At 42.0% G+C, this 19,607-nt stretch overlaps 2 long non-coding RNA genes across 2 annotated transcripts in view; one reads left to right on the plus strand and one right to left on the minus strand.

The window, feature by feature from the left end:
- LOC123504253 overlaps window positions 1–19,607 on the minus strand; it is a 204,212-nt gene that overhangs the window by 153,181 nt on the left and 31,424 nt on the right. The gene's annotated exons all lie outside the window — the stretch shown is intronic.
- On the plus strand, window positions 6,152–9,329 carry LOC123504254. The gene is made up of 3 exons (XR_006674775.1): window positions 6,152–6,251; window positions 7,066–7,119; window positions 8,860–9,329. It is a non-coding gene; the product is annotated as an uncharacterized LOC123504254 (long non-coding RNA).

Consider the following 19,607-nt stretch of genomic DNA (forward strand, 5'->3'; position numbering starts at 1 on the left):
CGGAAACTCGAGGGACGGAAGAGAAAGCTCGCTGGTTCAGTCAAGATTGGTAATTGAATCTTCCTTTGAGAGAGAAAAGAAGAGTCAGTTTTCTTGGCTGGTGATGTAGCGGCCGCCCTATGACCTTAGTGTGACTCAGCACGGTAACCGGTTCTGGGAACTCTGTTATTCACTTGACGGTGCAGCGTGAAGGGCTATGAAAAAGTGGTGGGTCAGTTTTAGGGTCATAGGTGCTCTTTTTTTTTTTATTTCAACAGGACGGGTCAACAACCGGCTATAGTTTTTTTTTTATGTGAGAGGCTCCGGCCAAGGGCAACAAAAAGACGGCAGAAAAAGTCCACTAGGGATGCCACTCCCGAAAGAGAATTGTCCAAAAATGAATATCCAAATGACGTGTTTTGAAACATTCCATATTCTCACCAGGAAACTTTTTGGACGAGTCGTTTGTCAGTGATTTACGATTTCTTCAACATTTCCACGAAGAAATGAATAAATAGATAAATTAACAAGGAGTAGATTTAACTTGAAATTCCAACGAGATAATTTTTTCCCCGTAAAGAAGTTCATCTAAATGTAAATTTGAAGAAATGACAAATTTGTTTCCTGAAATGAAAGTAATTAAATTTAAATTCAGAAAACCTAAATTGAAGTAAAATAATTTGAAAAAAAAATCTTTGTGTGTGTGTTTCACTGATCTGCTGCAATCTCTGACGAGACAGCCAGACGTTACCCTACGGAACGAGCTCAGAGCTCATTATTTCCGATCTTCGGATAGGCCTGAGACCAGGCACACACCACACACCGGTACAACAAGGTCACAATTCCTCGATTTACATCCCGTACCTACTCACTGCTAGGTGAACAGGGGCTACACGTGAAAGGAGACACACCCAAATATCTCCAATCGGCCGGGGAATCGAACCCCGGTCCTCTGGCTTGTGAAGCCAGCGCTCTAACCACTGAGCTACCGGGCGTGTGTGTGTGTGTGTGTGTGTGTGTGTATGTATGTATGTCTCTCCCCTACATGGGTACTTTACAACACAAGCACAGGTAGTACATACAAGCAACAGCAGCAGCACGGGAGGGAGGGAGGCAGGCTAACACGGGTTCCCTGCACCGCATCAACACGAGTCGAGCAACGTGCAACATACATTCACTTACAACAAAAGTATTGAAAAATTGTAGCGACACACAGTTTGGCAACGTTCCCCTTTCGCTAAGTTAATTAACAAGGACTTTGAGAATTAAGCACCCGGTGATTCGAGCTTCGTTTCATTCATTCAGTCTCTCTCTCTCTCTCTCTCTCTCTCTCTCTCTCTCTCTCTCTCTCTCTCTCTCTCATAGCCAAAGCTGCAACACATTCCTTTGCTATTGTTATCAGTGTTTCGCTGAGTGGAAGTGGAAGCTGGATCAGGGAAAAAGAAATATAAGGAATGTCGAAATGTTGACCAAGCAAAGTGTTCATTTATTTTCTCCTCTATAGATTTAGTGCAGTATCATATCAATTTACCTATTTTCTCTCTCTCTCTGTCTGTCTGTCTGTCTGTCTGTCTGTCTGTCTGTCTCTCTCTCTCTCTCTCTCTCTCTCTCTCTCTCTCTCTCTCTGTCTGTCTGTCTGTCTGTCTGTCTGTCTGTCTGTCTGTCTGTCTGTCTGTCTGTCTGTCTGTCTGTCTGTCTGTCTGTCTGTCTGTCTGTCTGTCTGTCTGTCTGTCTGTCTGTCTGTCTGTCTGTCTGTCTGTCTGTCTGTCTGTCTGTCTGTCTGTCTGTCTGTCTGTCTGTCTGTCTGTCTGTCTGTCTGTCTGTCTGTCTGTCTGTCTGTCTGTCTGTCTGTCTGTCTGTCTGTCTGTCTCTCTCTCTCTCTCTCTCTCTCTCTCTCTCTCTCTCTCTCTCTCTCTCTCTCTCTCTCTCTCTCTCTCTCTCTCTCTCTCTCTCTCTCTCTCTCTCTCTCTCTCTCTCTCTCTCTCTCTCTCTCTCTCTCTCTCTCTCTCTCTCTCTCTCTCTCTCTCTCTCTCTCTCCGCTGATGGTGGTGTGCATTATCTGACCAAATGTTCCGTGAAATGACTAGTAACCACCCACGGGAAAGTCATAAAAAGTGACTATTTATAATAATCGCATCGTATTTCATCATCTCGCCAATATTGCTCATGGATGTGTAGGGTGAAGGATTGAGTAGAGGGGTGATAGCAAGCCTGTGTGAGGTGAAGGAGTGAGAAGAGTGGGTGGAACGATGAATGTGTAGGGTGAAGGATTAAGTAGAGGGGTCGTAGGATGAATGTGTAGGATGAAGTATTAAGGCACAGCTGAGGAGAAGTGAGGACAGTGGGTGGAAGGACGACTACACGTGTAGGTGAAGGATTGAGTAGAGTGTAGGTAGGATGAATGTGTACGGTGAAGGATTAAGAAGAGAGGGTGGTAGGATAAATGTGTAGGGTGAAGGATTAATGGCACAGCTGAGGGTGAGGGATAATTTATGTTGTGCTTATATGCTTCTCGGCTACACTGTTTCTCGAGGGTCATATCAAGTCAAATTATCTCAAAATTGATTCTAAAACTTGATAATTTTATAGTTTTCAACTAATTTAATCTTGATACTTCATTTTTAGACTGCAGGAAGTTATTCAGGCTATGAATGACTTTTCCTCTTCCTCTTCCTCTTCCTCAGGCAATACGACTTTCTCCTCTTTCTTCTTCCTTTTCGTCCTCTTCCTGCTCCTCCTCCTCTTCTTTCTCCTCCTCCAGACAATCTTCTTTCTCTTCTCTGTTCTCGCCATAACAATTACAACTTCATCTGATTATCCTTATTCCTCTCGGGTTTCATCATCACAGATTAGATGAGATTAGGTTAGGTTAGGTTAGGTTACCTAACCAAGAGACAAAGAAAAGATTGACCCTCAAGTTGCCGGTCTGCTCCTGTTCCACCTGGCTCATTCATTTCCCCTGCTTCCTACACTCATGGAAGGAGAAGCAATGCTGGTGCCTGAGGACTTAAAGCACAAGTACCGTGCGTGGTACCGCCAACACAAACACCTACCAGTGTTCGACTCTTTGAAGAAAGTGAACCAACAGCTTAGCCAAGAGCAAGAAAACACAAATATCTGGACAAATGTGAGGCGATGCCTTCCACCGAAGAGCACCAGAGTCTGCAGGCAAGTGTTGAGAAAAACATGTCCAGCCTGACTAAGGAGCAGGAGATGCTGCGGGGCATGCACTCCAACGATATCGCCCCCTGGACCACCTCACCACTCAGCTGGACCTTACCATCTCTGGGTTGCTGGTGAAGGAGAGGGACTCCAAACTCTCTACGTTAGTCAAGGCTCTCAACACTACTGAGGAAATACTCGAGAACTGTGAGAAGCTTGAGGAGCAGAAGAAGGCCATGCTAAAGGGGACACTGCATTTCTCCTATATCACCACTACACTACAATATCTTTCCACCATACAAGCCAAGTTCGAAAACAGACAATGAGACGATTCCAACGATTCAAGCACACGAAAACAGACAAGGGAACGATTGAAACGATTGAGACACACACGACAATCATGTAATGTAACTATCTTAATATTTCATCTTACAGTCATGTCAGAATACATCCTGAATAGCCAAGTTACGCTGCGGGAATTACTATAAATACATTGACTTTTTTTACCACTGCAGTTTTTTTTCAACAAGTTCCACGAAGTTTTGTTCAATAAGCTGTCTTTTTTTTTTAAACTTAGCACTAGGAGTTTAAAATTGTGCAACGTTGAATTTGCCTCGTTGCGTTAAGTTGTACAAAACACTGAACTATGTGGTTTGAATGCGGTTTCATTTGTTATAACCTCTCTCTCTCTCTCTCTCTCTCTCTCTCTCTCTCTCTCTCTCTCTCTCTCTCTCTCTGCAATATTCGTGTATTTAAAAACATCGCAGTAAAGGACAACTTATGGCGTCACTTAATAAAACAAAACAAAGGTATTCTCATCATTCCAATATATATACTTCTTTTTTCTATCAAGTGAATTACTTGTTTTATCTTTTCCTTTCCTCCAGTGCTGCGATATTATTAACACACACACACACACACACACACACACACACACACACACACACACACACACACACACACACACACACACACACACACACACACACACTATAACAACAGCTTGATTATTAAGTTCCTTCCAGTCGTTCGAACACTCTTCCTGATAACCATTTTACCTTCCTTCTTTCTCTTTTTTTTAATGTAACGTTATTAAGTTTAAGGGCATTTTCTTGTTATATTCCGATCACTAGCCCTAATGATATTGTTTGAATTGCCCTCCTTGTATACCTTATGCCACTTAAATACCTCTATCAAAATACTTTCTGCCTGAGCTCTATTGAATAACTTTTACTATTGTGTGTGTAGCATCCCCGACTCGTCACATTAGGAACTGGAGGGCAACAGGTTCATCTTTATCCACGCCACGGTCATCCAGAAGAGAGAGAGAAAAAAAACATAATTTTCTTCACCAAAACCACCAAAAAATGAGACGAGAGCCTGTTAAACTTTCACGGGCGTACATTGGGAGAGTTTCGTGGCAGCCAATAGCTTGCATATCAAGCAGACCTGAAGACAGTCACGCCCTTTGATAGGAAAAACACTCACGCTCACAAACACATATATAAGAGACGCTTGCCGGCGATGCCGAGCTCGAGAGGTGGCAATGTTTCAAATATTCGAAACTTCTCTAATAATCAACCACTGCCGTACCTGGTCATTGAGGAGACTCAGGATTGATTTAGGAAAGTCTCTGAAGTTTGGAGGAGCGAGAAAGTTGTTCGGGGAGCTAATGACAGTAGAGGAAAAAGGTCTGACGAGGGTGCAACAATTCGAAGGGTGGTTAATGAGACCAGTCACGTCCTCGCTGGAACTCGCAACATAATCCTTTAGAAGTGGACGGCTTTGTAGTGTAGTTCTTTTTGTACAAATGCTCTAATACAGATATCAGAGTTAGCTTCTGCACCATAGTACTTAGTAATCGTACCTAGAATAGTGGTCACTGGTCAGTGAACATTGCATGGTTGGTAAGCACTCCACGTCATGCACAACATAATCTTAAATCCCTTAAAGCACATTAAAATCGACAAATGCTTGGGACATTGCCTTGCGGGAAGATTTACGTGGAATCGAGAAGGTAACCAGTTCATAAGAGAAAGAGTAAACAGTACTGCACTGGAGGCTAAGGAAGAAGAAAGCATTCCTGTGATACACCGCCACTGAGAGTAACAACATCAACACCGTCATTCCCATAAAGTGAAGCAGTGATAAAACCACAGATGGCTGCCCAAGTGAGAGGAACAAGCGATAGCGGCCTCTGCCAAGCGTTTCACGGGACTGGCGGGCGGGAAGCAGCCTCCTCAAACTCCCTCGTAACCATAAAGATAAAACTGAACTCAACCGGGAATTAAAACTACTTTAAAAAGCTTTACCGTGTTAACAGTCGGCGAGCAGGCTGGTCAGGTGTGGCTGGCCGGGAAAACGGCTGCTGGGTGCGATATCAGCCGCGGATTGCTGCCCGCTGCTTCTTAAGAGAATTTCCCGATTTTTAAACTCACACCAACGCTTTGAACATAAAAGAACCAAAATGACCACACACTGATGCTTCATAATAGAAAACTAACACTATTAAACAGTTATTACATCATGTCTATTTGCTTTCATGAATCAAATATCCCTTGAAATCCGTGCAACTAAGCAGATTTCGTTACAGCGAGGCACGGCGCTTTGAACATGAAAGAGCAGAAATGACCGCATGCTGCTGCTCTATAACAGAAAATCCACGTTAGGAAACCCTCATTACGCCACGTCTATTTGCTTTCCAAGCCTATAATTCCCCTTGAAAACAGTAACAGCAACAAGATCTGGCTGCAGCGAGACGAGCCCAGCCGGCAGAGGTGGGTCAATCAATCAAAAAGCTGCTGCGTGCCACCAAACATTTCTCCTCATCTAATGGCCATCTTAATTACAAATGTGGGAGACAAAAATTGAAAAAGTTTGGGAGAAGGGTTTTGGAGACGGAAGAGGCGGTGGAGTTCTGGTCTGTCTATCTATCCGCTGCACCGGCCCTCAAAAGACATGCGCCGGCCGATACCAACTGTTGGCATTGATTAGAGCATTCTGGTGGCGCGAGCTCCTCAACATTCTCCAAAGTTTCCTGAGAGAACTTAGGGATACTGGCTGGCTCCTCGAGGGTGCCTCAACACCGACTGACGAATCCAATATCTGAGGTAATACTGTTTAATTGGCAGCGTTTCAAAACACCAACAATACTGGCCCGGCGTGTCTGCGGGGCTCTGCTAGGTTGCTAAATATCTTCGTCAAAATTCTGAGTCGTTGTTATTAGGAGAGTTGTTGTCATTATCAGCAGTGGTGGTAGAAATAGGAGTAATAGTAGTAGTAGTAGTAGTAGTAGTAGTAGTAGTAGTGGTGATGGTGGTGGTGGTGGTTGTAGTAGTAGTAATAATAGTAATATACAGTAGAATCATTGTTATTGTTATCATCATTACAATCATCACCTCACCATTTTCATTATCATCAACATCCTTCTGCGTCTCCTTCTCCTTCTCCTCCTCCGTCCCCTCCTCGTCACCATCACCACTACCACTACTACCACCACCACCACCACCACGAGCAGGAACAAAAAACATCCATATTAATTTTTTACCAAAGCAATATGCCTCTTTTTAAAACATGTTTTTTTTCACGCCCATACATGGCTGGCTGTTAGTTAGCAAAACACCAAGCACACATTTTCCTTTGATCACAGCGGTTAAAAGCTTTTCAAAAACAAAGCAAGTAATCACATCGATCTAACTCTGTGTGGACTCCCATTTGCTCCTTTTTTCCCCGCGGCATTGTCTAACCCAACTCTTGTTTCACGATTCATTTCACATTCGGCACCCCTTCTTTGTTTGCACGCGTCACTCACCGACCAAACACTCCTTCCACCGCTAACCTCACTGACTAACCACTTCGCTCCCCCTCTGACACAACATTCATCCACTTAAATAACTAAATTACGCCTGCCGTCAATGTCCACAGATGCGGCAAGGCAGGACAGGGACTCGGGCGCCACCACCAAACTCAATGTGAGAGGTGAGTTATGCAAACAACTCTCAAATACGTAGGTGATGGATGTGTGACGCTATTGTTTGACTTTTGCAGTTTTAAAGCGAGTGTGTGTGAGTGTGTGCATGTGTGTGTGTATCAGATATATAACTTAAAAAATTTCTTAATCTTCCCTATTTCTTTACCTTCCTTCCTTCATTCATTCACTCCTTCCTGATGGATGTGTAACGCTATTGTTTGACTTTTGCAGCTTTAAAGCGGGTGTGTGTGCGACTTTCTGCATATAACTGAGTAAATCTGGAATAAAACCTCAAAAAACACTTAATCTTCTCAATTTCTTCATTTTTCTTCCTTCCTTCCTTGATTCCTTCCTGTTGGATGTGCCACGCTATTGTTTGTCTTTGTAGTTTTAAGGCGAGTGTGTGTATGTGAGTGTGTGAATCAGGTATATAATTAAAAAAAACACTTAATCTTCACTAATTCTTCACCTTCCTTCCTTCCTTCTTTCCTTTCCTTTTCCTTCCTTCTTCCCTCCCTCCGCGTTCAGCTTATGTGGTCGATCACGTGTAGATAGTAATTTACCTGAGACCTCTAGCAAATTACCCTCCGTTCTGTATTCCCACGATCGATGATTACGGGTGTGTGATGCGTGTCCGGAACTTCTCCCTCCCTCCCTCGCTTCAGTCATGCCGCAGCCAAGCCGATTCTTTCCCCAGCAGGATGCACAAGACGCCTCCTGTGTGTCTTGTGTAGCCAGTGAATCAAGACACGAACAGAGCAGAAGTGTGGCGTAGTTAGTGGCCTTCGTTGTAAATTAAGGAGAGTTACAGAAATATGTTAAGTCTCACGCGGAAATGATAGAAGAAAAAGAGGATTAATGGATTTTTTACACGAGTGAGTGAGTGAGTGAGTAAGTGAGTGAGTGAGTGAGTGAGTGAGTGGTGTCTTTTATCGCTTCCTGTCGTGTATCAGCGTATCATCACGTATTCCAAGTCATTACCATTGTCTTTATCATTACTTTTACACTACTAGGTACTCGTAATATGAAATGCATTAGAAGTGGTGGCGCATTGTCACCATTATTATTCATTAGGTCTTTTCATCGTCCATTGCAGTTCATATCGGAAGAATGAATAAATACGTGAATAATGAATAAATAAGTACGCGAATAAATCTATAAAAAAATATATAAAACAAAAAACGTAACTACCAGCAAAGTCGATCTTCATTATGTATTCTGCATAATTGCTTCGTGTTTACATCTAACCACAGAAGCGGAAAAAAAAAACGAAAAGAAATCATAAAAGAGAAAAAGCAACGTTACTTGTTATTTTACTTATGTATAATTATGAACAAAGCATTACCGATCATTATCAATTCTGTTTTTCCATAATTACTCATCCGCTCTTGTAATCACGACCCGTCTGTAATGGCGGGTAGAAAGGTGCTTTCATTAAGGCGTATAAATCAGCGTGTAATTACTCTACCTTTATAGACAGAGTAATTAAAACGTTATACTGGTCTCACCGTCAACAATTAAGTGCAGGGGGCGAGCGGCAGCACCAGCGGGTACCTAATGCCGTGAGCAGCCGCGGGAATCAAAGCTTATTATTTCAGTCTCATAGGAGTCACACTAACCAGGGTCACTCCCCTCGTCCACGTAGAGGCCCAGCCATGCATATTTCCAAGGCTAAGTCCGCTTCATTGTGCGAGATTCACGAGCCATACGTTGTGGTGGATGCAACATAGGTCTTCTTGGTATTACAGGGAGTGGTGATGGAAGGACCTTAGCGCCGGTGAGAGAGCTGAGGTGCGCTGCCGACGACAGTGTTCTTCAGGATGTATATCGAGTTCCCAGGAAGTTTATGGCGGGAGTTTTTTGGTTCGGAAACAATGAATGGGTTGTGCGTAACGAAGGAGGTTGTAATCTTGAAAGCCACGAGGCCTACTTAGAATAAATTATCTTGGTGAGTTGCTGTGAAAAGATTGCGTGATTTAGCATCAAATCTCAGGTTTTTGTGTGAGTTTTCCTTGTTACTTTTTTTCTATTATATGAATGTGTTTAAATCAATTAGTTTAGTGAATAACTCTTAAATAATGCACCGGATATTAGGTTTTTGTGTGATTTTACGGGATATGTTTTTCTATTAAGTAATATTTTGAGTAGTAAGGGAGACTAGCTACCCAACCCTACCCAAAAGAATGAAGATATCATTATAAATGGACCTGTTCTCTAATAAACGCTTACTAAATTAAAAAAAAAACCCTCCTGGATTTTATTAACCCCATCAGTACCATGACGCTTTTCCATATACATTCTGCTTATTATTTGTTGATTTTACACTACTTCAGAAACTCATACGAAAATTAAAATAGTAAAGACTTTGGCCATTAATCTTCTGACCTCCACAGACACTTCCTAATGTCAATAAAATGGTCTAATCGTACACTCATTTCAAGGTACAAATATGTCCCTGTATTGAATGGGTTAAAAATCAAATCAAAATAATATTCCTATACTTTTACCAATATATTTCATTTTACTACCCAAATACTAGGCTAAAAGTACCTCCATTGAATCTAATCTTAGTAAATCTCCGTGCCTAAACCCATGATTGAATTCAGCAAGGGTAAGACTAGGGAAACTGAATACCCAATTACACATGTCATAAAGTGCAGGCGGTCGTCATTTTCTATCACTCCTTCCCCCCCACACAGCGAGTCCCTTGTCATTATCTGTCTCCACCACTCGTCTCCCTCCTCCTCCACAGACCTACGCTAGTGTTTTATCTCTCTCACGCAGCCCTTTACCTTTTTTTTTCCTCTCTCTCTCTCTCTCTCTCTCTCTCTCTCTCTCTCTCTCTCTCTCTCTCTCTGCTCTCGATTTCCATCTCTCTCTCTCTCTCTCTCTCTCTCTCTCTCTCTCTCTCTCTCTCTCTCTCTCTCTCTCTCTCTCTCTCTCTCTCTCTCTCTCTCTCTCTCTCTCTCTCTCTCTCTCTCTCTCTCTCTCTCTCTCTCTCTCTCTCTCTCTCTCTCTCTCTCTCTCTCTCTCTCTCTCTCTCTCTCTCTCTCTCTCTCTCTCTCTCTCTCTCTCTCTCTCTCTCTCTCTCTCTCTCTCTCTCTCTCTCTCTCTCTCTCTCTCTCTCTCTCTCTCTCTCTCTCTTTCTCTCTCTTTCCTTGCCTTTGTCACGGAAAGCACTGCACTCTAAATATTATTCATCTAAGTCAGCTATTTTGCAATCGACCAAGTGCAATTTCTCTCCAGACAAGACAGGCTCAATGATTTAGTGTTGTCAGGGAAGCGGCGCCTGTCATGTCGCTAGTAACTGTGGTTGTAACATATTATTCTAGTCCTTTCTTGCTAGATTTCCTGTTAAAGAAGCAATGTCTTATAAGCATAAACAAACCTGTAGTATTGACACATAATATGAAAATACTTTACTTTCAACTTTACATTCATAAAACATTTTTTTCGTTTGTTTTTTCGTCAAAACTGATTCTTTATATTTATTTCAGTCTTTGATATAAATTAGATAGAGAATAATCTTATAAAAAAAAACATCTTAATTCCATAACTTTTAATTCCCCTTTATAAATACTCGTATTAATTGTTTTTTCTTCTCTTATTTCCCTTCATTACAGGGTCTTCAAATCACTTCCAAAATTGACAGCAGAATGAACGAAGGATTTTGCCGCATTGTCTTGTTCCCAGGAAAGGAGGGTTGACTTGAGTCCCGTCCAAGGCACCAACATTTCTACATTTCTCACGTGAACGATTTGCCGTGAATGAGCAACGTGTTACTTATAGATCGCAAGTTCCATTGTGTTGTACCTTGTAGACAGAGATGAATGGGAGGAGAGGGAAATACAAAATTCTCTCTCTCTCTCTCTCTCTCTCTCTCTCTCTCTCTCTCTCTCTCTTTTTATTTATACCATGTGGGCTTTTCACGGGAATTTATGGGCTAAAGGGGGTACATTTCGAGGTACCTCCTATCTCAAAGCCCACCCGCTAGAAAACCGTTGCCCTGAGTGAGGAAGCCCAACCTACACTCAGACCGTGGACAGGATTCGAACCCGTGGGCTTGGAGACCCCGCGGACCCCAAAGCACTCATGGTACCACTCTCTTTCTCTCTCTCTCTCTCTCTCTCTCTCTCTCTCTCTCTCTCTCTCTCTCTCTCTCTCTCTCTAGTTAAAAAGAATACCAGTAAGAATACAAGTGTGAAGTTGAATACAGAAACCAAGGGAGAGTCAGACATGAAGAAAGAGACAACATATACTAACACCGACACACACTTTATCATACAAGGACGAAAAGTAAAAAGGACAAGCATGGAGCGTTCCTCTACTACAGTAACGCTGCATAAACTCACTCAGGACTCAGTGAGATACGCCCCAACGAGGATAGCGGCTCGGTAATAATGCCAATAATGAGACAGGAGCGCCGGCTTAATATGTGACAGGGTTCGGCATTTCCCTCATCCCTTGAGAGGCGACCAGCGGCGATCAGGTGGTGGTGTGATTAGCGTGAGTCACCGATGGGCCGCCAACCTCACGCTAATGGTTCTGGTCACGATAGGCAGATGTGTACTAGGAGTTTCTAGGCTTTTTCCTCTGTGCTATAGTGAGACAGTTGCTTTCAATTGTTCCGATAGATAGATCTGTTTATAGACAGATAAATAGATAAATTGATAGATAAATAGATAGACAGGTAAGTAGGTAGACAGATAGACAGACAGATAACCAAGCCAATAGATTTTCACAGAATATATAGTCATTGGTCGGGTTAATATTCTGGGAATTGAAGAAAAAAAATATCTACCGGTGTTGAATTTCAGTAACAAGATATCCTCGTTTTCAGTACTGTATTAGAGAGAGAGAGAGAGAGAGAGAGAGAGAGAGAGAGAGAGAGAGAGAGAGAGAGAGAGAGAGAGAGAGAGAGAGAGAGAGAGAGAGAGAGAGAGAGAGAGAGAGAGAGAGAGAGAGAGAGAGAGAGAGAGAGAGAGAGAGAGAGAGAGAGAGAGAGAGAGAGAGAGAGAGAGAGAGAAATAACAAAAAGGAACCCAACCACTACAAAACACACGGAAAAAGAGAGTAAAAACAAGACGAAAAAAAAGAAGAAATAAGAAAAGAGTAAAAAAAGGAAGGAAGGCAGGGAGATCAGAAAACGTAATGGGTAACGGCGACATGTCTTAACTCAATTTCAAACCTATCGGAGGGAGCAAATTTTCAATCATCAGCGAAGGTACCTCTGGCGACTCCTGCTGAGATCCTTGACGCTCGCTTGTCCTCCTCACCCGGTCTCCAATTCCGGGAACACCAAATCACTACTGTACTGCTTCGTTGTTGCTTAAGAATGGTTCATTGTTCGGGTATAGGTAGACACACAAAGGGGAGCTACAGCAGGACTATACACTGAGATAACGACGCTGGTGAAGCTTTAGAAAGACTGTTCCAATAAGAGATACATTCCCTCATCGATGTGTGTAGTGTAGTTGATATGGTGTCTCATTAGAAGCAGTCTCGGTGTCAGTATGAGTGTCTGCGTGTTTCCTTGATTGTAAGTGTGTTTCTCTCCCCATGAATCATGTAGAGATAGGTTAGTGTAATGTTTAATTGGATGAGTATGTGACGTGGGCAGCAAACAGGTGTCACTTGAGGAAATAAAGAAAAGTTTGAAAGTAACATAATATATCAAAGTAATAATCTCATGCTGATATTCTTAATACTTTTTAGATACTATTTTTATTCAGACCTATGGAGTTTAACGTACGTGTGAAGCGACTTGACATTTATACAACCTAAGAAAGAAGTCACGTAGAATTGGTCAGCCATAAGAGAAAGCGGTTTAGAAGAAGGTTTGCTGGGAAGAATGGATGGAGTGAAAGCAAAAGACAGACATTCTCTCTCTCTCTCTCTCTCTCTCTCTCTCTCTCTCTCTCTCTCTCTCTCTCTCTCTCTCTCTCTCTCTCTCTCTCTCTCTCTCTCTCTCTCTCTCTCTTTCTCTCTCAGGAATTCTCGATATATTGGATGAGGTAAGTTGTTTTCATAGAGAAGGGAATAGTTTATAGGGAAGATTGTGTCTCGGGGATACAAGGTCAAATTGAATTTTTGAGGAGCAGAACAACGCCACGCTTTTCTTCTCTCCCCTTGTTGAGAGGTGAAGCGTTTCTATACCATCGCTCTACCGTTCGTGTGATTTCTGTAACTTGATTCACCTACCAACCCACCAATACACACACACACACACACACACACACACTCACACAGTAGCCAGTACCGTCCACAGAGGAATGCACTGGCAGACGCAGAGGAGAAGCCAGCGATCAACACTTGTTTTTTATGTAAGAAGGGAAAACTGGCCAGGGGCAACAATCCTCCCATCCCCCATCAAAAAAGGCCCACTCAGTCGTCACTCCTCTTACAGATCCGAAAGCGTTAGCCAAAATAAAGGGATAGTGTCTTAAAACTTTCCTGTTAAATGAAGTCAAATCATAGAAAGTTGGAAATACAGACACAGGTAGGGATTTTCACATCCACTGCACATCCTATCAGTTAATGGCTCTTAGCAACACTAGCTCCTCTTCATCAGCATTGCACCTTTAACCTATCAGAATAAATCTACATCTTGTCATTTATAAATGATAAGAAGTGTGAGTAAATGTATGAATATCTTACATCAAAATATTACAATGACATTACTAGGTTACTATTTTTCTATTTAAAATATCACTAATAACAAGAGTGAGTTGAGGTTCTTGGATAGCATGAATAAAAGCCTTAAACATTTTACACTAAGTCAATGGACGTTTTTATGATGCGTGTTCCTGGCTGCAGCACCAAACAGTTCAGTAATACGGCCAAACTGGACTACTATTTTCCTATTTTACATTTCACTACAAATAAGAGTAAGTTGAGGTTCCTGAATAGCATGAATAAAAGCCTTAAACATTATACACTAAGTCTATGGACATTTTTGTGCTGCTTGTTTCTGCCTGCAGCTCCAAACAGTTCAGTTATACGGGCACCTATTTTTCTATTTTACAGTGAGTGAGTTGAGGTTCTTGAATAGCATGAATAAAAGCCTTAAACATTTTATACTAACTCTATGAACGTTTTTATGCTGCGTGTTCCTGGCTGTAGCACCAAACCGATCAGTAATACGGCCACTCAATTTTTAGATCTAATTAGAATTCGACACGACGTCCATTTACATCAAGCTCGACGCGCCCAGAGCCATAATGTGCTCGATGTGATGGAGTTTCAATATTTTTGTTATCGCGGTACAATTATGTCACGCAAGTAATAAAAAAAAAAACGCATCCATTTCGAATCCACTAATGTGTTTTGTTGTGTCTGGCTGCCGGCGCTCGTCAATAAACCACTTCCAAGCCTTGCGACGAATTAGATCTTGGGATGAGGAAGATTTATACAGAGAGAGAACACAACGTGGAAGTGGATATCTCAAGCTGGGTAGTATTCGATATCAACGTGTAGGAAGAGAAATATATTTTGTAGTGAATCGGAGAGTAGGACACACACACTTACACACACACACACACACACACACACACACACACACACACACACACACACACAAAGGTCCACTACACACACAAACACGCAAGCAAGCAAACCACTCCTAAACTCTCCATGCACACACCGCCACCACCAGCAGAGCGTGAACGTAGTGTAAAATTGGAGGTAAGAGCAGGTTATTAATATATTAAAGGATCCTGGTGTGATGTCCAAACTATATTACATAATCACTACCTGCCCACCTACTAATCTGAAAACATACATTTGTCACACGAAGTTAAGTCCCAAGGTTTTATGAATGCAAAGAAAACGTGTGATTTTAAAACTGCTTTGTTATCAGCCTCGCCAACGGAGAGCGAAAATGAAAGGGCTTTTATCAGCTTTACCTTTCCGTGCTAGCTTCTCTTGTCCCTCCTTGCTGAACACCTGTGGGAAGTGACGTACCGTGTGCTGCACCTACAGGATGGTGGGTGATTCTAACTTTAGGGTGTCATTTATTAAGACAAATTGCCCACAACTTACTAACTTGACTACTTAGTCGGCTGCGTGCGAGGGAGTTTATTAAAGCGTGTGGTCAGCAACAGGTTCGAGTCTCCCTTGAAATACTGGTGACTCTTCCTCACATTACGTCCACTGAGACACACCCTTTCTCCTTCGTCAGTAGCCAGCACTCCTCCTCTTCCTCTTTCTCTTCCTACTCCTTGTTCGTCAGTAGTAGTTCCCGTCACGCTACGCCACTTATGACTATCGTGATGAAATTTTAGTAAAAATGCAAACACGATTATAATGTAAGACTGTTTGTAGCATATATTCTTCACTAATTCACTCATTTTTCTTTCCTATTTTACTTGCTTTCTTTTGCAGCAAGAATGAATTAAGTTGTGTGTGTGTGTGTGTGTGTGTGTGTGTGTGTGTGTGTGTGTGTGTGTGTGTGTGTGTGTGTGTGTGTGTGTGTGTAAATCACCACGGACGTCTGCTGGTCACCCAGCCAGCCTTCCCTATTACGGAGCGAGCTCAGAGCATACAGACCGATATTCAAGTAGGACTGAGACCACAACACAATCCACACCTGGAAAGCGAGGCCACAGCCCCTCGAGTTACATCTCGTACCTACTTGCGGCTATAGGTGAACAGGGGCTATACATTAAGAGGCTTGCCCATTTGCCTCACCGCTTCCCGGGACTCGATCCTGGGATCTCTCGGTTGTGAACCGAGAGTGCTGACCACTACGCTACGCGGTGTGTGTGTGTGTGTGTGTGTGTGTGTGTGTGTGTGTGTGTGTGTGTGTGTATAAGTGTGCTTTTAGAGTGTAGATTGAAAAAAAAGAAAGGAAGTTCTTATTAGAACTCTCTCTCTCTCTCTCTCTCTCTCTCTCTCTCTCTCTCTCTCTCTCTCTCTCTCTCTCTCTCTCTCTCTCTCTCTCTCTCTCTCTCTCTCTCTCTCTCTCTCTCTCTCTCTCTCTCTCTCTCTCTCTCTCTCTCTCTCTCTCTCTCTCTCTCACACATTTTCCTTGGCTTGTCGTTCTACTTCCGATGGGTGACTGTGGGGAAGCCATCGCAGTTTTTGGTGGTTCGTTATAGGGATGAAAAATAGGAAAACAAAATAAAACTATCCCTTGTCTTTACCAACCACGCGGCGCTGGAAGACGTTCGTTGCATGAGGATGAAAAATGGGCGAGGCTAAAAAATGAAAGGATTGCATGAAGCAAGAGACGAGAATAAATTAAGAAACTTCCGCCTCCAGAAAGCAAAAAAAAAGGTTTAGTTCTCAATTTCTAACGTTTTTCTTAATAAAGGAGCCACGGAGTAATATCCAAGAGTCTGGTAGTTGGGATATTGACGCGGAATAACGCAGAAAAACTATTATAACATGATAGTAAAAATCTCATTAATACTCTTACTACTTTTTTATATTATTCTTATTCAGACCTATAGAGTTTAATGCATGTGTGAAGTTACTTGACATTTATACAGCCTGAAGGAAAGAAGACACTTAAAATTGATTGGCCATAAAAGAAAGCAGTCTAGAAGGAGAATGTTTGTCGGGGAGTGTGGATAGAACGAAAGGTACGGCAGACTCTCTCTCTCTCTCTCTCTCTCTCTTAACCCTAGCCAACAATATATGTATAAGCTCATTGCTGCGGTAACATAGTTTATTCAATTGCAAAAATCCATACTTCATAACGTTATGCAATGTTCAAACCTATCATGAAGCTATCAAGTCACGAAGAGCAGGAATGAAAGGTAAACAATAAGAGAAAGCAGAGTAATCAATTATATGGTATTTGAATTAAGAAAAGTAAATCCTGGTTTGCCTTTTCCCGGAAGTTCCATTTACCGCTACAGTTTAATTCACCGCCACAAAGAGTTTCTATTCTCATTTTAGTACAGCGGGTATGTGCACCACATGACAACATCAATATAGAGTGAATCCATCATAAATATATAATCAAGTAAATCTCGCAAGCGTATTCAGATTTGATAATTTATGCAGCAACTAGATTAACTTTATTTGCATCCCAGGAATTCACTCTCCGATTTATGATAACTATATATACACCACAAGCTCCATCGGCCGGCCAGTCCCCCTGCCCTGCCCTTCCATGCCGCGTGGTGGCGAGGGGCGCTCCCTTTAGATATACGAGTATAGCAGCACACACTGCTATACTTCTACTTCGTGGCGTCGGTCGCTGGGGACAAACCCTAGGGAATTATCTAGACCCCAAATTAATGCCTGTGTATTAAACTGTACCGCATTAAACCTATGTACGCCTGTCTCATGTAACTAAGCTGGGTTTTTTCTTTATGATTTCAAGCGATGAAAATTCTACATTTATTGAAGGTCTCGAAAAATAAGCATGAAAATATTCAAAAAATATATTTGAATATTTTGAAGAGAAGATTAAGTAGTGGTGTTAAAATGCCATGGGAAAAGAAAACTTGAATGTTATACCATCAACGATGAATTTCTCTCTCTCTCTCTCTCTCTCTCTCTCTCTCTCTCTCTCTCTCTCTCTCTCTCTCTCTCTCTCTCTCTCTCTCTCTCTCTGTACCATCTTAAAGGACACCACCAATTCATCGCTCAGATACTGTGCTATGTTGCTACCGATCTGTGGTCCAAATATTTAGGAATAGAGTGGTGAGATATTTTATCCCGGTGAAGGAGGCTCCTCGGTGGTTTGGTAGCCTTGTTTAGGCTGGTTTTCTCAAACTCCTCTGTGCGCCACTTCCACTACTTCATAATGCTTTTCTAAGATTTACATGAGTTTTTAGGGTTTTTTTCATAGTTCTAGAGGCAGAATGACAAAATTTCTACATTATATGCTGTTTAAAATTGTAAAAGTTTGGCATAATAAAGTGTTCAAGTGTTCAAGTGGGTAAACACTCATGAAAACCCCGGTAATCATCTCTGTGGCCTTGGAAAATAGTCGTGATGAGGGAGTAAAGCGTTTCTGAACAAGGGGCTCAGTCTCACATGCGGTTGTCACGGTGATGGTGGCCAAGGAGAAAGCTGGAAAATCTACTATCTCCCCACTTTTAAATAAATGTTCGCTCACAGACCCTGGCGCGCCGATTGTAGGATAGGGAAACGTGTAAAGAGATGAAGCCTTTCCTGTGAATTCGTTGTTTGTTCCCTCCAGAAAGATTGGGAGTCTGAAGAAAGAAGTTTTTTGCTTTCTGTTCTCTTATCAGGTGTGAGCTGATGACGGTGATAACGAGGGGAAGGAAACTCTAGTCACGTGGAACAAAGGGGCGTGAGCTTCAGTGTGTATTCCATCGAGTTCATACAATACAGTGGTGAAATAAATGGAATATCTGGAGGTAAGGTGACTCTACACGTAAATATCGTTAAAAGAGAGAGAGAGAGAGAGAGAGAGAGAGAGAGAGAGAGAGAGAGAGAGAGAGAGACTTATTGTTGCTATTATTAACCGCTTCAGTACCAAGACATGTTTTCATATTCATTCTGCTTACTATTGGGTGATTTTATACAGCTTTAGGAACTTACGTGGGGAAAATAGTGAAGACTCTAACCATTAAATTTCTGACCTCATAGAATCTTCCTAATGTAAATAAAATCATCTAATAACACCCAAAACTCAAGTTGAAAATACGTCCCAGTACTGAAGGCGTTAAACCGTATTAAATGTGATATATTATGTGTTATGATACGGAATTTATGCTTTGTAAGGCCTTAGAGAACGAAGGAATGAACTCTCTCCCGCCTTGATACTCTGTTTGATGATAATAGCTCGTTTCCTCAGTCGCTTTATTCAAATATTCAAATTTTCAGTATAGTTTTCCCTCAAGGTCTGTCTCGTCTGTGTGTGATGTAAATGAAGAGGAGGAGGAGGAGGAGGAGGAGGAGAAGGAGGAGGAGGAGGAAGAGGAGGAATATATAGTGATCGAAACTGGAAGAAAACAAATACAAAGGAATAAGAAAAAGAAAAAGGAACAAAATAAGAGACAAACAGTAAAAAAAAAAAAAAAAGGCGGAGATACATACATACATATACATGTTAGCCAAATGGTGGACCGGTTTGTCTCTGTACAGAAGGTTAGTCATGCATGTGAATTGTGTCTTAGACGCAAACCACTCCAATGAACAGTAAGGAGTGAAAAAAAAAAAAAAAACAGCCGTTAATGAGAGCAAGGATGGGGCCAATTGCCAGACACCACCCAATACTTCCATAAAACTTGGAAAGACTGCACTAAGTTTTCAAATTGTAGTTTTGCACCAATCTCTCTCTCTCTCTCTCTCTTGAAAACTTTATACTAAGGGGAACATTTTTCGATAACAAAAATACATACATTTCTACGAGTGTTTCCTTCCTGTGGCACGAGAGGTATTTTACATTAACAAAATACTACCTAGCATTTCATTACGCTATTGTAGTTATCTGGCTAGGAGTGAGTTCATACATACCACTATACACCCTCCCACGCGTCACTCTCCCTCCCCAAATCACACATCACACGAC

The sequence above is a fragment of the Portunus trituberculatus genome, chromosome 15 (assembly GCF_017591435.1).
Source record: "Portunus trituberculatus isolate SZX2019 chromosome 15, ASM1759143v1, whole genome shotgun sequence".
NCBI classification, from domain to species: domain Eukaryota; kingdom Metazoa; phylum Arthropoda; class Malacostraca; order Decapoda; family Portunidae; genus Portunus; species Portunus trituberculatus.